The 19,002-nt window shown below is 40.3% G+C and overlaps 1 protein-coding gene across 1 annotated transcript in view; it reads left to right on the top strand.

The window, feature by feature from the left end:
• The window catches only part of TIAM2 (TIAM Rac1 associated GEF 2), a 165,919-nt gene that overhangs the window by 27,390 nt on the left and 119,527 nt on the right, over positions 1-19,002 (top strand). The window contains exon 2 of the mRNA XM_053937337.1: positions 2,837-2,979. The gene's annotated coding sequence lies outside the window, so the exon portion shown is untranslated. The remainder of the gene's footprint in view (positions 1-2,836; positions 2,980-19,002) is intronic.

Here is a 19,002-nt window from a genome sequence, read left to right as displayed (position 1 = left end):
GCCATTTGCTAGTGTTTATTTTTGTGTACCCTCCTGTTCAGCAGGAAAATGAAAATGTGAGTACAAGATGAATGACAAACCAAGGTTGTTACCATAGCACATACTGCCTAAGCTATGCTGTTAAGACTTTCACAGGTATATGCCTACCTCTGTCCTTAACTAAATGACAGAGCCTAGGGTGTTGTATATGCCATGCTTAGTGTATGGGATTTTTGACCTTGTTTGTTGGCAGGAGGCAAAAATCTGAGTCTGGGATGTGTGAGTTTTATGTGACTATTACTTTACTACAGCAGTTGTTTCTTTTTAAAGTACTACTTTATCTTTTTTTTTGACACATGAAAAATTTTTTTTTTTTTAAGATTTATTCCTTCAGAAGTGCTTTTCCCTTGGTAGAAGTTTAATGGGAATTATTGGTATTAAAGACATTTTGGGGAAAGGAAAAAGAGAGGAGTGTTGTAAACTGGTATGAGATGCCGATTTCCTCCTAGCCTGCTAGAAAAAGACACCTGAATGTATAAAGGTCTGTATGTATGGAGCAATATTCAATATTTAAGATTGTGCAGATCCAGAGAGATGGGTATTACAGATCTGGCAGAGCATTGCTGGGAAGTTTGTATTCACCATGGCAAACTTCCTTCAATATTTGATGGACTGCTTGCGGGGGAGCATTGTGACCTCCCTAAGAGGTAGCTTACTGGGAGTGCTGGAAGCACTTCAAAATACTGGGCCCTCTACCTTGGCTAGGAAGTTTGCCTTAATAAGTGTTCAAGTAAGACCTGACTGGTAGGGAGGGACTCATGTGATACTTTGCTATAAATCAGTTCTTTTGTATCAAAAGTAGTATAGCATCTGCCTGTTTTAAATGTTGTGTTCTTGTTTCTGCCTGTTCCAATGCAGATAGAAATGTTTTAGCTGTACATTTACAAATCTGTGATGATTGAGTACTGTGAGATTACCCTGGCTGTGTTAGATAACAGCTAGCTGCATTCCTCTATTGGTATGGGCCAGCAAAAATCCAAGAGGGCCAGGTTTGCCCGTGAGGACAGAGTATAAGACTGCATTGTTGAAATTACATGTAAATCCTGACATGGATCTTACATTTAGCTTTGTACTAAGTGTCACTCCATGTTTATCAAACCATTAGTAAAGAAGCTATGTCTGAAGATCTGGAAATGTGGTTCCAGCCAGAAAGGAAAATGCTCGAGCGGCACTCTGCAGTGAGCTGGAACATGGGAACAAAAAGGGCACTTTTCAGTTCAGGGGTTTTGCAGATGAGAGCAAGCTATTGCCACAGGTTTTGAGTCTTAGTTGCTGGTGCTCAGGAACTGAACCCCATGGTGAAGGAAGCCTTGTGTGGCTTTGAAGAGTGGAGCCATGCTGTGCCATTGTGTAGAAAAAGGAAGTATGACAAAAAATAAAGGTTATACATGGTAGCAGTGCTATGAACTTTGGGAAAGACAATATCTGTGACACAGGGATCATGGCAGTGTTATCTGAATGCCATAATCATGGCGCTTGCAGCCTTGTCTGGCAGCTCTTGGATCTGTGTCTCTTACAGCTGTGATTAGGAGGGCTTTGGTGGTCTGAGCTCTAAATGTTCTGTGTAGGTAGTTACACCTTTCCCCACTAGCAAAGCAAGGTCTGTGTATTTGGAGCTTAATAAGTAGGGGTTTTTTTTGTGTAACAACTAAGAATTTAGTTGCATTTCATTAGTTACATTTTATTACTTATATTTCCTCTTGGGTGTAACTTGCAGCCTGGTGTTGCTTTTTACTTTGCTGACATGCTGTTAATTTGTCCATTTTGTGTGGTGGTTTTGCAGTTTGTATTATTTGCTATTTTGTTTGCATTTTAGTTTAATGGCACGGCCTTTATTTTCAGTGAAGTCAGTTTAGGACTTTGCTCTAATTCCACTGCCTTTGGAAGCATGAGTATGATAAAATTCTTGTGTTAGTTTTAATTATATTTTATGTCAGCTTAACCATTGTAGATATCAGGATATTTTATGACAAGGTGCTTTGTGCTGTGAAGAAGCTGTTTAAAATCAGCTGTGCCAATTTGAACATCAGAGAAAATATTATAATACAGTCTGACACTTTGCAGAATGAAAATGACAGGCTTTGTAGAGCATGAAGTTCTCCTTGCCAGCTTTTAGGAGCTCAGTCACTCTACTTGTTCAGTGCACATCCACTGAGGATGGCTGGTGTCTGTCTTAACATTTTCAGGTGACGTGGGCAAAGGAGCAGCTGATTGCTCCACATCAGTCTCCTCAAAAGCAGTTTCTGGCTTTTCAGAGCCTGGCTTGGTTGGTGCAAGAGAATTTCCATGGGAGATCTTTGTACCTGATGTGCAGATATTTTGTAGAGGTCCTGGCTGGGATTTGATAGAAGCTTTAAATATGAACATATGGAAACAGGCAATCCTATTATGGTACAGGCATAGTTTGTGGTTAGGGCCACCACTGTAGAAAAGGGACTGTGATGGTGCTGGCCTATTTCAAGCCACCTTTCCTGGTTGAATGTTTCCTAGATGGAAAGCTGGACAGCTTAACAACAGCTCTTCTCAAAGTACGTGGTTGTAATGTGTTGTTTTACTGGTTTCTATTTTCCATTTGTACACAGAAAGAAGTTTTTAGCTGTGAGCAGTCAGTGCAGAATGCATAAGTGTAGTATGAATTGAGTGATGTTTCGAGATTTTTTTTTTTTTTTGCATGAGAGCTGTTGGCTTGTTCATAGGAGAGATTAATGATGTAGTTGGCAGTGGTTCAGAACAAACCTTATTTCTATTTTCTGTATCTAGGGATACAAGTGTTAACAAAACAATTTTTGTTTTTCAGATTGCCAGCACTACGAAAATAGGGACTTCCAGCAAGAAGTTCTTCAGCTTGTGAAGCCACAAGGACACCTCAGCCCCTTTCTGTGCTTTCACTCATGATGCAGAGGGAAACAAGATATTTAGAGAGCAAATAAGTTATGCAAGGTTTGTTTGGGTTTTTTGTTGGTTTGTTTATTTCTGAGTGGGTAAATTGCATTATGAAACATTATAGGCCAAGAGCCAGATAGAACCAGGTTAAAATTTGTTTTAGTCCCTGGATCTTAATGTTTCATATTGGTTGGGTGTTTTTGAGGCTTTAGAATCAACCAATAGAGAACATCATCACAGGGAGAAATGTAGGCTATGTGAACTGTTTCTTTCAAGGCATTAATCCAAATATTAATGCTTGTGACTTCAAAATAGATTGTATTTACACAACTTCAGTCAGACAAGCCTCCAAATCTGTAAACAGCAGAGATATAGTTTTCTATACTTAGCAGGGAAAGGGAGGGGTTTAGGCTTTTTTCTGCTTAGCTCACAAGAGCGTTATGATGTGGTAAATTTATCAAATGAGAGGGAATGGATGAGCAGTTTCTGGTGTAGAGTGCATTGCTCCAGAATTAGACAGAAAATTATCAGCAAAGAGAGCCCTACTCCTCATATCTCACCTAAAGGAGAGAGTTTGAAAGATCTGGTACAACTGAGTTTATGATAGGGCAAGTTTCCTCCATCCTGTTTAGTTTTGTCATCTGAGATAATTGTTTAGAGTTGTTTTAGAGATTTTAAAAGACTTAATCATGATGTTTTGTAAACAGGTGATGAGAGTGTTTATTCAATTTTCATTATTTTTAATTGCTTCAGCAGTTTCCTGTTACTAACAGAATAAACTTGACATGGTTGTTAATACCGTGCTATCTACTACACCATGTATGCTACTAGTTATCACAAAATTCAGACTTTGTTTGGACTTTGTAGCAGGAATCCACTGCCACCTTTTAGGAAGTTAAGGCCTATGAGCAGTTTGGACATCACAGAGAAGGAAAACGGTTAGGCCTCAACACATCCTGTTCATTCTCATTCTCCAGGAGTTTGTCTGATGCAATCACATCCACTGGCAAGGGATGCAGTTCCAGAGGGATTCAGACTCATTCCATGCTAGGACAGAATTGTTCTTCTTTCCTGACAAAATATTTTGGGGCAAAATTGGGCTGAATAAACAAGGGAAATCTGTTGCAGAGTTACAGGGTTTTCCCCCCCCCGATGGACACATACTGGGCAGGTGATTATTAGACTGGATTGTTAGATATTATTCAAACACTTAAAAATTCATACCTGTGCGCTCAGTTTACTTTGTAACCCACTCATCTCTTTAAAATTAGTTCATAATGGAGCATTGTTACATTTTTTAACAACTTAGAGTTTTGCCACATGCAAGGGATTTAGGGCACTGTTGCTGCAGAAGTAAATATGCACAAACTCTGCATATGCAGTTGTTTGACTAGCGGAGTATTTGGCCCATCCTTCTCTAAAACAGACTGTTTTTAATACTAGCTTATACATTCAGGATAAATTATATATATAATATAATAAATGTATAAATTATACATTTATTATAAAATTAAAATGGATTTGGAGGTGTGGTCAGTGTTCTGCTGACCACGATTACAACAGGTCTAGAAGGTCTTCTGAATTCTGGAGTTTCCCTTCTCAAAAAGGAAAAGTAATACAAAGAAACAACTCAAAAATAGTCAATTTCTAATTGATTTTGATAAAAGGACAGCTGTGAAACTGTGCCATTGATTGATACGATTAGACTTACTATTCCAGTGTGTTGTGCCATTCTTTATTGCCATAGGTTAAAAGTGTCACTGAGATTTTATGCACTGCAGCACTCGTAAAAGTTCAAATTTGCTATATTTAGTTAAATTTGCTATAATAGTCAATCTGTTGGGGGGCTTGTGGGGGTGTTTTGGGGTGGTTTTTTTTTTTTTTTGATTGATTGGTTTTCTTTGACCTGTGTTGATAAAAGGAAGTATTGAACCTTATTCTAAAATTTAATGACACTACTGTCTGTTTAGGTGTCTTTTTGCCATGTTTCAGTGCTTTGGGAGGAATGCACAGTTTATTCCCTTGCAAGTTCTTAAGCTTTTTAGCAGTCAGTATGTTTTGTTTCATTTTGCTCACATGCGGCTTCCCAAAAAGCAATGACAGCCCAGCGTGAGCTTGTCAGGGGCAGAAGGTGAATTTGCGAACCACGTGAAGGCATGAAGGAGAAGATTATGGCGTACAGATTCTTAATGATAAACACACCAAAAGCATCCTAAAATTATAAAGCAGTGTGGTGCATTAAAGCTCTAATTTGCATTTTGGCTAAGGCGTAGCTGCATTTTTGGACTATCCCTTTAATTTGGTTCTTTTAATTACCTGCTGATGAGTTCCTGTGGTGGAAGCAGCAGGAGCTGTGCCTGCAGCAGTTTCCTGGCATAGTGGTTTCTATCAAACAGAGCAATGGGATTCCTAAGGTTACTTTGAAATCTGGGGTCTCCTGCTGTAAACCAGCAGACTGACACGAACAGGAATCTAATTAAAAAGTCAAAGATATTGAATAAAGCTCACAAATGCCATCTGTTCAGCTTTTCAACCTGAAATTACTCTATGAATTGCAGCAACGAGTTTGATTGTTCCTACATTTTTGTAGTTGAATTTTGTTACAGCAGCCACCCATACAGGCAGAACTGTGCAGGCTCTGTTAGTGTCAGTAACTGCTTGGACCTCTTGAAGTATTCAAGCAAAGTATGTTTGGGTGACAGTGCTGGATTAAAACTTAAGCTCATGAGGAAGGCATTGATAACCTGCGAAGGCCTTGCACTGGTTTACTAGCCTAGAGAATGCCTAGAAAGGGGCAGCACCCTATATATCTGTAGACTTTTGCAACAAATTATTCCAGGTTAATGTAATTAAAGCAAGGCCTGGTTATTTACCTCCTTTGCAAGTGGAAGTGTTGCTCATGTGGTTGGTTGAAGGAGAAAATGCCAAACAAGTTTGTAGACTAAGGAGGGAAAAAATTCCACCAAATTTGTGATAGAATGATCGGGAATCAAATCAAATGTGAAAGACGATCCACCAGTGTCTTGATGAAAACTATGGAATGGAGTAATCTTAAAAACTCTTTCAGTAATATATAATGTTGGTACCAACAGCATGCATTCAGCCTTTATACAAAAATTAAATAGAGACATTGCAGAAAGAGACTTTGTGGCTATTTGGACAAGCTCCTGTGCCTGTTCATGTGTAGTATACAAAAGAAAATGTTCAAAGTCTGAGGAAGCAGAAGAAAACTTTTGTGTACTGATAGAAGTTTTGTGGCCTGCTGTTGAGCTCTGTATCCAGGAAACAATTTCTTATTGACAGACAACAATAGATAAACTCAGTAATTTACTAAGAAACTGATTTCCTAAGAAGATCAATCTGGTGTATGCATTTTTTGCAGTATTATCTCATAAGAAATATATAAGGCCCTAAAGGCTTCAAGGTAAGATCTCCAAAGCTAGCTATCTGAAGTTACTGCCTGCCCTTATTTCCTAGTTGTACATTGCTTTCCCTGTTTCCTTGGTGTTCTCTGTCACAGCCTTGTGCACCATGGCCTACATATGCCCGTGCACATCCACAGCTGGTCTACACCGTCAGCAAGGATCACCAGCCTTACTAAAGATGGCACTAAGAAGTTAGGCATGCCTGATAAAGTTTAAGGATGCTAACCTCCAAGAACAGGGCAGCTCTCCCTATTATGTGTGTTCGGTTTGACACCTCTGTGAGCTGGCACTGCTGACAGAGTACTGGGATGAAAGGATCAAAGTGTCACCTTTTCCCTGTGGAGCTGTTGCGACCGTGGTCCCTGAACCATGGTACCATGGGAGGGAGAACACTATTTCCCAGGGTGCTGACCTGTGACCCTGCTGGCATAGTTAGCAGTGTGTCTGCTCTCACTCTGCAGCAGTGAGATGCAGCTCATCCATCATTCTGGAGAGCCCATCCTCCCCTGCTGTAACATGAGGTGACAGGGGCAAGGTGTCTGTTGGTAGTGCAGCTGATATACAGAGAGCATTGCCCCAGGTTTTTCCTGGTCGGTATGGCCTGGCCTTCAGTAGAAACATTGGTGCTCTGTGTGTGAGCACAGGAGCAGAAAGAGTATTTGTGTTTATATTACTCTGAGAGGCATTTTACTGAGGTCACTGTTAGTCTGGATAGATGCTTGTTCTTCCACCTGAGCCGTAGCACGGTCATCAACAGTCTGTGGACATCCTTGCTGTGTTCTCACAGCTGCTGCTCTTTGTTCAGAGATGTACATCCCTGATCGAGGATGGACTCATTTGTGCTCCACCATTCCTGTGTCCTGGGAGATCTTACAGCGTGATCTATTGGTGTATTGTCTTCTACCCTGATCTATCAGAGAGGTCTCTTTTTTTTACTTTAAATGACAAACATCAAATATTCCCTGCAATATTTGCCAGCTGAATTTGCATATAGAGTAGTTTCTTGAAAACCACGTTATACTTTCATATTGGAGAATGACATTTTGAAATCAATGACTGTGTAATACAGAATAATATTAAATAGGATAGCAAAATGATCTTGGAAATTGGAGATCCAGAAAAGAAAATCATGGGTAGTGGATACTGAGACTCTTCACTTCAAAACTGAGTCAGTATTTCTTAGCATGCTTATGCCTTGTAAAGCTTATATGTCTTATGAGATCATTGTGGACAGTATTAAAAAGAAATTTATAGGGAATCTCATTGCTCTAAAGGATAACATTTAAGAAAACATTGCCTCTTTGTATTTGCTGTTGCAAGCAAGCTTGGTGCTTAATCCAGTGCAAATGTTACATGCATTTATGTGAACTGAAATCTTAATTACTGTTCTGCCTGCCTGTTGTTGGCATGGAAAAATAATTATTGATTGAATTGAACAGGTGCTCCAAATTTGAAGTTTTTATAAACCTAGTTTAAAATACTTTTTATTTTTCAGAAAGAAAAATACAATGCATAATACTAGTACTAGAGTACTAGTATTGGAATTCACTGCAATTCCTTGTAGTGATGCTATTCTGGTAGATATTCCTGCAGTATTGTAGAAGTTGGTTTTCAGGTGTCTGGGCCAGTAAATGTTGCCTTAACTTATACTTTGAGGCCTTATGTGAAAGCTCTGCTCTTCATACACGGATACAGCTGCTGTTTAGGTTGCCCAGAGTGGGGAGCCTGTCTATAAATAACAGTTGTCACTGGAGTCCAGTATATCATAAAAGATACTTGGCCTTTAGGTATGTTTCTCACGTTGGACTTATCGAGCCATGTGATTTCCAGAAGTGCTGTTCCCTTGAAGCCTCCGCAGCATATCTGAAGAGGTGACAATATAGTTGCAAAACCCTTTGACTTGGGACCAGAGCCAAATGGTGCCTCCCACTCTCCTGCAAGATCCCTTGCACACGGATCACTGAGGAACTTACCTCAAACCTTAAAAAAACCCAACCAACCAGCTAACCAACAAACCACCAAGACACCCAGTTTTAGGAAGTGCAGTGCTCTTGGATGAGTCACTGCAAAACTGAGTTTTAATGCTGTGGATCTTTTCCTGCACTATTAAAATGCAACTGGTGCAAGAGCTGCTGTGTTGTGTTTTTCTGGGCATGAAACAGTGGGAAGGGCAATGTCCAAAGCTTTGTCACAGGGAGTGATAAATCAACTACCCAGGCACTGAACCTTCAGCTTGTTGGCATAGCAGGGGGAGGGACAGAAATTGCATGGTCAAAGACATCAGAAGTAGTGATTAAAGCAATCTTATTTATTATTTTAGTTGTCTATCTCCAAGCCTTTCCTATTTTCTTAGTTGGCACAATGGATGAAATTCTGTTGATGCTAGCAGGAAGTTTGACATGAGCTTTAATGAAACCAAGATTTCACCCAGTGTTTTAGGGTATTTTGAGTGTTAGTGCAGCATTTGTGTATTTTACAATTCCTTGATTTGTAGGCAATAGCCTAAGTATTATGTATCTTTCTTCAGTTACCTTAAGAAAATCATATTTATTTTTGCAGTGGGAAGTTTCATGCAATTACAGCAAATTTTGTACTGATTTTTCTCAAAACTTCCTAACTTCCTTTTTTTTTTTTTTTTTTTTTTTTAATGGTGTACAGGAAAGGGCGTTTTTACTGGCAGACTAACTAACTTAAGAGAAAAATTAACAGTATCTTAAGTTATACAGTCATAAAACAGGTATTATTTATGAATAATGAAAACTTTGGAGGAAAACATCTGTCTGAATTAAAAAAAAGTGTTATGGAATGACATGGATGTTCTCCTGATTGCAGTCTTGAAACAGCTCTGCTAATTCCTTTAGTGGATAAGAAAAAGAATTGCAAGAAATAATTACATTTAAAGTCAGTGTAATCTGCTTGTGTAGACCCCGGTGTATTAAAATTAGTGTAGAATAGTTTTGCTCTATTTTCCATAGAAAATAATGTTCTATGGATGTCTCATAGATTCTTAGCCTATGACACCAATGTCAGATGTTTTTTAATATACTGTAAAGAGATCTGCATATGTGACTTTCATATATATCATTTTCCATTAAAAGGCTGTATCAGTAAGGGTGGGTGGGAATAGTAGAATATTGAATAATAATGAAATAGTATGCTGAGATATTTCTTCATTTTCTGACTACTTTTAACTGGTAAAATTTACTTGGATGGAAAGCAGTTTTCTATACTGTGCATTCAGTTAAATCCTCATGAGGCATGTCCTAGCATTCCCTTAATAAAATTCATGTTAAAATGTTACTGAGTTCATTTGGTTTCCAGGATGTGGTCTTCTGTTGCACATTGGCAAACCTGACTGAAACGCAATTATTTCTTTGCATCTGTTGATATTTTTCTGTAACCTGAATTAATAAGTGCTGTTGAGGACAGGAACTGAATTTTTACTCTATCCATTACCTGACACAGTTGGAGCTGGTGGGAAGGGAACAGATGCTTTTGAGCCTTAGCAGAATAACACATGCTAACAGGATGTTATGTGAATTGTGCTAGGGTTAGTTCATAGAATCACAGAATAATGGAAATGTTTTGGTTGAAAGAGACTTTTAGAGATCACCCTTAAAACTCTACTCCTCTGCAATGAGCAGGGACATCCTCAACTAGATCAAATTGCTCAGAGCTCTGTCCAAACCTGGCCTTGAATGTTGCCAGGAATGGGGCATCTACCACCTCTCTGGGCAATCCAGTGTTTCACCACACTCATATAAAAATTTCTTCCTTATATCTAGCCTGAATCTCTCCTTTAGGTTAGAACAAATAGCCCTTGTCCTATCAGTGCAGGACCTGCTAAAGTCTGTTTTCATTTTTCTTATAATCCTCCGATCATGAGGGAGGAAGAAGAGAAAACTTTGGCATGAGGCTCGCTGCAACTTTGCCTCCATATGACCTTTTCCCCAGCCATTACGTGAGCCTTCACCACATATTAATCTTCAGTTTTCTTGTTTTCACAGCCGTTGCAGGCCTCCCCCATCTGTCCATACCCACCGTAGATAGATGAACCAGGGCAGGACTGAGCAGCTAGTACCCAATAAAGCATATTTCCAGGTCGCAAATAACCAACTACTCCATACCTTGTTGCCTCGTTCATCCTTTTCTCCTCTTGGGACCCAGAAGCCTGGGAAGAGGGAAGCCTTTTTGGTGCTTGTTCATTCCTTGCATCAGCAGCATCTGGGTTGTTTCAGGAGTTCAGCAGATTGCCGTCCTAGAGCTTAGGAAATGATTGTAAGATGTCTGTGTTGGTTTATTTCCTGTGTGTCATTTCCTGTGATATTTCTACAGAATAGCCCTTTCTGTTGCACAGACATAAATCACCTGTACCATAATGATTGCATAGAAAATGGAGCAGTGTGTTACCCACGCAGTGAGGCTGTAGTGCTGTCTACTAATGCTATTAAATATACTTTATATAGTGGTAGATTTCTGGAAAATCAGGAGTGAGATCCTGTGGGAGTAACATAATAACAAATATATGGATATTTGTGTCTTATTTTGTGATAACTCTATGTGTATTTCTGTCTTTTGAAACATTTTTGGAACGAGTTGAATTTTTAGCTAATGTACATATTCTCTGGCTTTTACATGCTGTCATTTCTTTACTGTTGCCTTCGTCCTCACCAGGACATTTTTCATTTCTTCTTAATATGATGTGAAATTAGATCAAAGTATTAGCAAATAGCACAGGATTGGCTGTATACCCAGTATCTCAGACTCAGTATTTATCCAGACTATATATAGCTGATTGATTAAAGTGGTTTCAGGTTTTGTGCAAGTCAAGAAGCTATTTATGTGTGTTGGAATAAAAGCCATAGTGTTGAACAAAGTTTTGATTATTCCCAGAAGTTGGAAATAAAAAGGTATTTGATTTCCAAGACTTCTGTAGAATTAGTAAAGAAAGATGTATTCTAAAATCCAGGAGATGAAGGGTGGGTTTCCTAAGTTCCTTGGACTTCGTGGGGAAAAACAGAGAGAATGACAATATTTTAAAAATTAATATATTGTGAGGCCAGAAGTGATGACTGTGATAATCTAGTTTGATTTCCTGAATAATGCAGATTGTGTGGCAATTTTTTTTTCTTTCTAAAGAAACATTAGTTCCCGTATTTTTGTTAAAAAAAAAGACTTCAGTCCTTGATAGGCTGCTTCATGATTGCTGTATTTCTGCAATTCCCCCCAAACCTTGTTTCTGCTGCTGTTGGTCAGTGCTGGAGGCTGGCTCTCCTAACTGGACCACTGAGCCTGGCCCACTGTGTCCCCTCCCAAACTCACAAGCAGAATATGATGAAATAAGCAATATATGGTACTTTACCAGCTTCTGCTTTTCTGCATGTGTTTTGACGGACAGTGTACCCCTTGAAATCCTTTCCTGCTGAAATAATTATGCAGCCTATAAGAGAAGATGCTGCAATAGTGCTTAGAGGAGCTGAGCCCTGTCCCCACCTTGGCCATCATTCTGCCTGGAAAAGCTGTCTTGTCCATGTGCTCATCTCTCTTCTCCTTGCCTTTCCCCCTGCCTGTGACTGGGAATAACCATACCAGCACAGCACGTCTGGGTTTGTAAATGAAAACTCCCATTTGTTATGATAATATGCCCTGTGTGATTGTTTGGATGTACTTTGCCAGGCAGTAGCAGTTACTAGTTACCATAGCAGAAAACCGTAATAATTTCCCTAGACAAAGTCTTGGCATCTCTGAACACTGTGAATGGGGATTTTACCACCACCAAAGTGATCTGGGTCAGCACTCATCCACTGCTTCTTTTTTTTTTTTTTTCCCCTCCCTCTGACCTTGCCAACTTCGAAGAAGATTTGCCCTCCTGGGACAGAGATGCCAATCTGATTGTATTGCTGAGTGTTGCCTTCTGCAACAAATGGTTGGGGTTATTAAGAGTCCTGGTCAGAACCGTTTCACTGGTTAAAAAGTTGTGAAATTTTAATACCGAGGTTTTATAACTGAAAGGATTTGGAAACCTTAGTTACAGAGTCACTGCTTCTGTCTAGACTGTGGAAAGAAAAGAGTGAGTGTTACACTGTGAAGTGGTAGCTTAGTTTTTGGCAAGAAGTATCAAAATGTCCTAAGAAAACTGTCTTTGTCATGAAGATCAGTTCATATATAAATGCACAACTGTACTGTCAGCTAGCGGATGTTCATTCCAAATACTTATACGAGGAGTGTATGGAAAATTTATATTGTGATTTTCCCAAAATGTAGTCTAAATCTGAGAAGGCTATTGTAAAGCAAATACAACATTAAAAAGTTTCAAAGCCATTAGTTTTAAACTGTGCATTATTTATATGGAAAATATTGCTTTTGCCTATTTCATGTAAAAATTAATCCAACCTGCTGACTCTTGAAACAATCATTTTTTGTTTCCATTTGGCACAGAGAGTTACTGGAGGCTTTTAGCACCATTGTAAGGCATAATGAGGTCATTTTCCTCCCACATTGCTATTTTTTGCTAATTTGTCTGTATATGTAACCTTCCTAAAGTAGCTTGGCCTTAGCTGTCCTTATGCTCAGAAAGCTTTCCATGACATCTATACAAAAGTTTCCTCACTGAAAAAATCAAGCTGATTTATTTCTCATATATTCTTGATGAGGCTGGCCAACAGCTGATACAAAATCTTTATACAAGCCTGTTATATACTAAAAGAATGTTCTGCATTCCATTTTTGTTCTCTTTTTCCAAAGAAGTTTGTCCTTCCTTTCTTATTTCTTCAAAGTGTCTTATGTCTTTTTAACTAACTGGACAAAGTAATTCTGTATAAGTTCTAACAATATTGATGAAAGAATTATTGTATTTGAACATTCTAACAAATGAAAGAATATTTTATTTGTGTTTAAAAATTGCTGACTCATACTGTTCAGTGGCTGTGCCTCTTTAGTTGTAGTGTCATTCCTACTTTCCTCATGTGTACCTGGAAAAGAAATACTAGAAAGAAAAAACCTAACAACACAAAAGTTATGATTTGCACAAGGAGAAGAAATGTAAATTAATTGCTGCTTATTTAAGGAAACTGTTTGATCCACTCTCAAAGCTCATTATTTTTTCCATACCTGCTGTCATCATTATGTTTTATTCTGTGACTTATTTGTAAGGCACGATTTTCAGTCAAATAGAAAAATGTGGACTTTGTTTTGCTCCCCAGTTGCACCAATGTGAAAAATACAGGATGGAGCTGTCGTTTTTCAGGCAAAGATCAAGAGTGTGCCACATGTTCAGAGGACCTTATCACCTAAAATCAGCAACTTAATGTGTAAATACACAGTGGGGTTATTGTTGGCTAAAGAAAGGAAGATGGTAAATTAATGAAGTTACAAGAAGTTGTAATACATTATCTGTTTAATTGGGTGATGGGGCTTACATTTCTACACCAGACTTCTACAAATCAAATCTCCCACCCCACATTGCACTTTTGAGGAGGAGAATGTGGCTTTAGGACGCTGTGCTGCTGTAGAGTTTCCACATGAAAATGCGTTCAGACGTTTTTGGATAAGATAATAAAGAAGAGCATTTGGAGACAGGCCATGCAGTATTGGGTGTGTCGGGGAGCAGCAGTGGTCCCGGGTGGGGTTCCTGTTGGAGCTGCAGCTGGTACCAGGGCCTGCCTGGGTCACCAGATAGCAGCCAGGAGCCATTGGAGCATCTGCAGGAAAGGGGTTTCCTCCCAGCTTTGCCCCTCTGGTGCTGGCATCTGCTGGAGCACCTGTTGGAGGGGCTGGGCTGGTGGGAAGATAGCTCTCTTTGGAAAGTGGGGTGTCCAAATACACGAAGAGTTGTCTGTTGAGTGAGCTACTCTTAATGTCCTTAGAAAAGGCTGTGGCCTTCTCCCAAGTTCAAATCTTTGAAATGGTTGCAGAAGGGTCTGGTACAAGGATGGCAGGCAGCACCTTGCTCTGTTCTCCTATATGACATAGTTGCATGATGGTTTGCATCACCTCCAGAGTTCCTCTGCTTCTCTCAGCTGGTGGTTAGGACATGTTTATACTTGTCCTCTCGATTTTCAAGGCGACAAACACCCATCAACTTGGGTGTCTTGAGTGCATTTAGCCTAGGAGACTTACTGAAGTGGGGAGGCAGCTAGCTACAAATGACTTTGTTGTAGGAGAAAACTGATATTGACTTATTCTGATTCTTAGTCTGATTTCAGAGCATCAGTGCTACCTCCATAATAACTAGTTTATATTCATGCTGCATTTTGTTTTCTTTAATAAACTGTTAGAGTGGAAGGAAACCTAGCTGTTTAAAGACTGCTCCAAGGTAGTCTTGATGCCATGGCACAGGTGGAGTAAAGAAACAGAACAGAAGTCAAAGTTCCACTAGTGGGGATGGGCAGAGGAACTGGGCAATCCAAAGATGTGAGTTGGAGAAAGCAGGATAAACCTGCAGGATGGCAACACAGCCATCTGTCTGTCTCATAGGCATGTACCCAGGGCATCCTCAGCTCTCCTTGTCCGGGAGATTGGTAGCAGGCAGCTCTAGCAGACAGCGTTGTCCATCTCCTAAGGGCCAGGTCACACAAACTGTGAGAGTGATGCAGTGAGATAAGGGGGTGGGGGGAGCGAGGCAGGTGTGGTGGCTGGTTGTGTGCTACAGAGCAGCTCCCCTTTGACAGAATGTGACCCCACGTGCAGCTCATGTTCCTGAGCATCCAGCTTCAAAATAGTCCCTGCAGTAGAAAGCCACTCCAGGTGAAGCAAGTGGGGCATGACCTGACCTGCCTCACGTGGAGAACTAGATGGGTTCTGGGGACTCGGTATTGGGCTGCAGTCAGGGCAGGGACAGGTAGCTGGGGAGTGGGGTGTATAGCAGTAGCTGTGTAGCAGATAAAATTTGTGATGTTGGTGTGTGAATAATGGCAGATAGGAAGAGGAGAAGTGATGGAAAAAAATAGCTAGAAAAAGAATATGGGAAGCACAGGAAAGAAAATAAATATAGAGTGTAGTTTATGTTTTATAATTACTTGGTGATAAAAAGGTAACTGAGATTTGTCTCTGAATGAGAGACAGCTCTTGTATGTAATTTGGACAGCTTGATGGCACCCCCTTGTTGCTCATGGCAACCCTTGTAGGTTGTAACATACCTACCTGAATTGCTGCTACACCAGGTTATGTCCATGAAGTATAAAAGCTATTTGAATTTTCAATTAGGCTTTTTCTTACAGAAAGGTAGCTCTTGTATAGCAATGCCTGTATGCAGATGTTTCTTATCTTGGAAAAGGAAGTAGCAAACTTATTTCAAGGCAGACAGGATGCACTTATCTGGTGCTGTCCTTTTTTCAATTACTGCAAGATGTGCAGCTTGTCACTAAAGAGGAAAGGCTTATTTTCAGAAAAAAAAGTAGCAGTTGAAAATGTCAATGAGTTATTTGAATTAAAAAACAACAAACCTGAAACAACCACATAGAATAGATTGTGTCTCGTATTTTCATGGCAAGAGAGGAGGCATGCATACGTTCTGACTGCAGGAAGAGAACAGTTAATATGAGCACCTTGCTATCTTAGAGATTTACTGAAAAGGGAGTGAATTGGTCTCTGAAATGCCTGGGTCATTCCACTAACTGCAGCAGGAACTTGGAGTCCTGGTTAATTTACTAAGTTAGGTCTGATCATAGAATGTCATTCGCACCCTCTTCTTGCCTGTTGCTGTAGGTGGCCAGCATACAAGAGCCATCTGGTGAGTGTCCAGGCAGTGCTTTTGCAAGGTTTGGATTGTGTGGCAGAGCTGCTGTCTCTTGAGTAGGAGTGAATACTGGCTCTCATGCACTATTTAGTTGCTGAACAGATGGAGTCAAAATGGCATCTCAGGCTGACTTCTCCATGGTTGTTTATGGCTTGTAGCCGTTTCAGGAAATGCTGCACTACTAATGTTGCTGAAATTCTTGAATAATGTAATTTCTGTCACTTCAGGAACCATTGTTCTGGTGTGTGAAGGGTTGAAAAGCATTTGTCTGATGCAGGGACAGCACAGAAATGGTGCTTAGATGTAGTTGATTTGGGGTTTTTTTTAAGCTTTAGTTTCTTATGATGTTTTTGCTTTGAGATCTATCATTCTGTACTTGTTACAGGGCTTAACCAGTAGAGTTTAATCAAAGCTTTTCGTTAACAGAGATTTTTTTTTCTTTAAGAAGTTTGAAAATTACCAAGGTGTCATCTTCCAATGGGTTTACTTTTATAGACTGCAGCAGCTTATAGACTTATGTTAGCAGCAAACCTGTCTGCACATAGTATCAAGAACCTGATGATTAGAACAGATCCAGAAGGTTCATACATTTGTGGTGGACTCAAAAGAGGAAATCTCTCCCTTTTTTAATTGCAGAAAACTCATCTAATATTACTATGCACTGCCTTCCTGCAAGTTATTCTCAGTAGCAGTACAATTATCAACATTCAAAGTGATAGCAAAAACCTCCCCCCAGCATTCCTGTGAAGTTGTGAATCACACTTCTGCTAAGATGCCTCTTGATAGACTGCATGAACTATTGTAGTTAGAGATATTTAAGATGAATTATAGTATGAATGTGAGCACAGTGTGAATTATGACTTATATTTGATTTGCCAAATATGTTATGTCTAGTGAACTAATGCTGTCACAGAGAAGGGCTTACCTGTTGTATTTACAAGAGATGGTCTTGTCAAGTTATCTGGCTGGATTTGCCAGACCTGCTTGTTAATTGAACTGTTTTAACAACCCCTCGCAGGCAGATTAAGTAATATTCTTTTCATTTGATGTTGGAGAAGGTTAATGTAATCAAAGAGGCAAAACATTGGTATTGAATCTGGTATTTGAAGGCAGGAGCTGCTTCCTTCATAGGCAGGATTTTTAGCAAGTCATTATTATGTCATTTGTGTTTACCACTTTTGTAACTATGGTTTCTCAAATCTAAGTCCTTTAAAGTGAAATTAATCTAAACCCAGAACAACGGTGGTTGTTGTAGGATAGTGATGTTTTCTCATTTGCCTGCCCAGAAGTGGCTGTGTGCAAGGCAGCCTCCACTGCCTGCTGTGGCTGCATATTTGAGCAGGCATGCAGGAACTGGATGTTTCTTCTGAATTGTTTGGAAACTGATGAGGACATCATGAGTCTGAACAGATGACGTGGCTTTATAATTTACTTCTGTGAAATACTGATCAGTGATAGCTTTAACTGTTGCAGGATGTGTCTGTCTTTCTCCCTACCTCCTAAGATCCTAGAGCAGGATTAAATGATGTATTATGATGCTCAGAGGCACAGTATTTGGTTGGTGGGCTACTGAGTCTTCAGCTCTTGTTTTTCACAGACTGTCTGGTTTATAGTGCAGTTCCCAGGATGTTTTTGTGCAGCTTGGATAGAAGCCTGGGCGGGCTGCTGGGCTACCCCCATGGTGCAAGAAGTGCTGGAGGGGTAATGAGGTGTAGAGGAGAAATCCTGGCCTCAGAGTGGTCTGACAGTCTTCTCCCTTGCATTTTACTGCAGTCAGGAGTTGGACATCTACTGTGGCCATGTTGCTTCTAGGCCCAGCCTGGGGAGGTTGTCACTGTGCCAGCGCTTCTGTTTTCTTTTCCAAAAGCCAGCTCTTCAGGTATTCGTGCAATTCTGGCTGTGGCTGTACCCAGTGTTCAGCTGGTGACCATCCTTGGCTTGGAGGTTGCTGCCTGTTCCTCAAATTGGCCTGGCTCCTGGCCACTGGGAACCCTTGTCCTCCTGCTGTGGGGCTGCTCAATCAGACTGCAGATGAACAGAGAGGACAAGGGGCAGGGAACAGCATGAAGCATCTTTGTTTAGAGACATCTAAGTTTCAATGGAAATTGGACTTGTACGTTGTTGCAGACATAATTAAGGGCTGAACAAAAAGTACAGTTTTATTAGTGGCATAGCTTGTGATGCTGCCAGAGGTGAACATGGAGCGAACACATAGCGGGAGCACAGCTGTGTGGTCCCATGGGAGCAGCAGGTGAATGCTGTGCCAGTCACAGGGCTTGGTGCCACCAAGGGCCTGAGGTTCAGCTGACTGTGTGTCTCAGCTGGCTCCCAGGTCACACTTGCAGTCTCTTTTCTCTTTCTTCATTTCCTCTGTCTCCTCATTGGTTCTTCCTCTCTTTCTCAAGTATCTGGGCACAGGTGTTTGTTTTAGTGATTGGTCTTTCTTTTTGCAGGCAATGGGCAAGATGGAGTTGCCTTTTCTGTGGACTGACTCAAAAGTCAGGTTCAGGCAGTGTGTTCTTCTAGCCGTGCTTAGGGGGGAAAACCTCAATCTGTTCTTAGTACCTTTTGATTAGGCAATGCCACCACCTTCACCGCTCAGCACAAGGCTTGACTGGTGGGCAGCATCCCTATACCAATTGGGGAAAATGGCAATTCCACCACAGCACAGAATATGCTGTTTTCTTTCATATATTATTTGTACTTCACAGATCTTTCTCCTTTTCTGCACCATGCTGTTTTGTTGTCATGCGTTCATCTGACTTAGTCAAATGTTTATGTGTAAGACTTGATTAGTTAAAGCACTCAGACAAAATTAACTGAAGTAGAGCTTGCCTTTTCCAATGGCAAAACAAATCATGAGGCAGTTTGAGTGGATCCAGTGTTTATCTTGCTTACAAGTGAAGGGTCAGATTAATA

The sequence above is a fragment of the Vidua chalybeata genome, chromosome 3 (assembly GCF_026979565.1).
Source record: "Vidua chalybeata isolate OUT-0048 chromosome 3, bVidCha1 merged haplotype, whole genome shotgun sequence".
NCBI lineage: Eukaryota > Metazoa > Chordata > Aves > Passeriformes > Viduidae > Vidua > Vidua chalybeata.
Note: the sequence above shows the minus strand (reverse complement) of the source record. Positions and strands in the feature narration are given on the sequence as shown.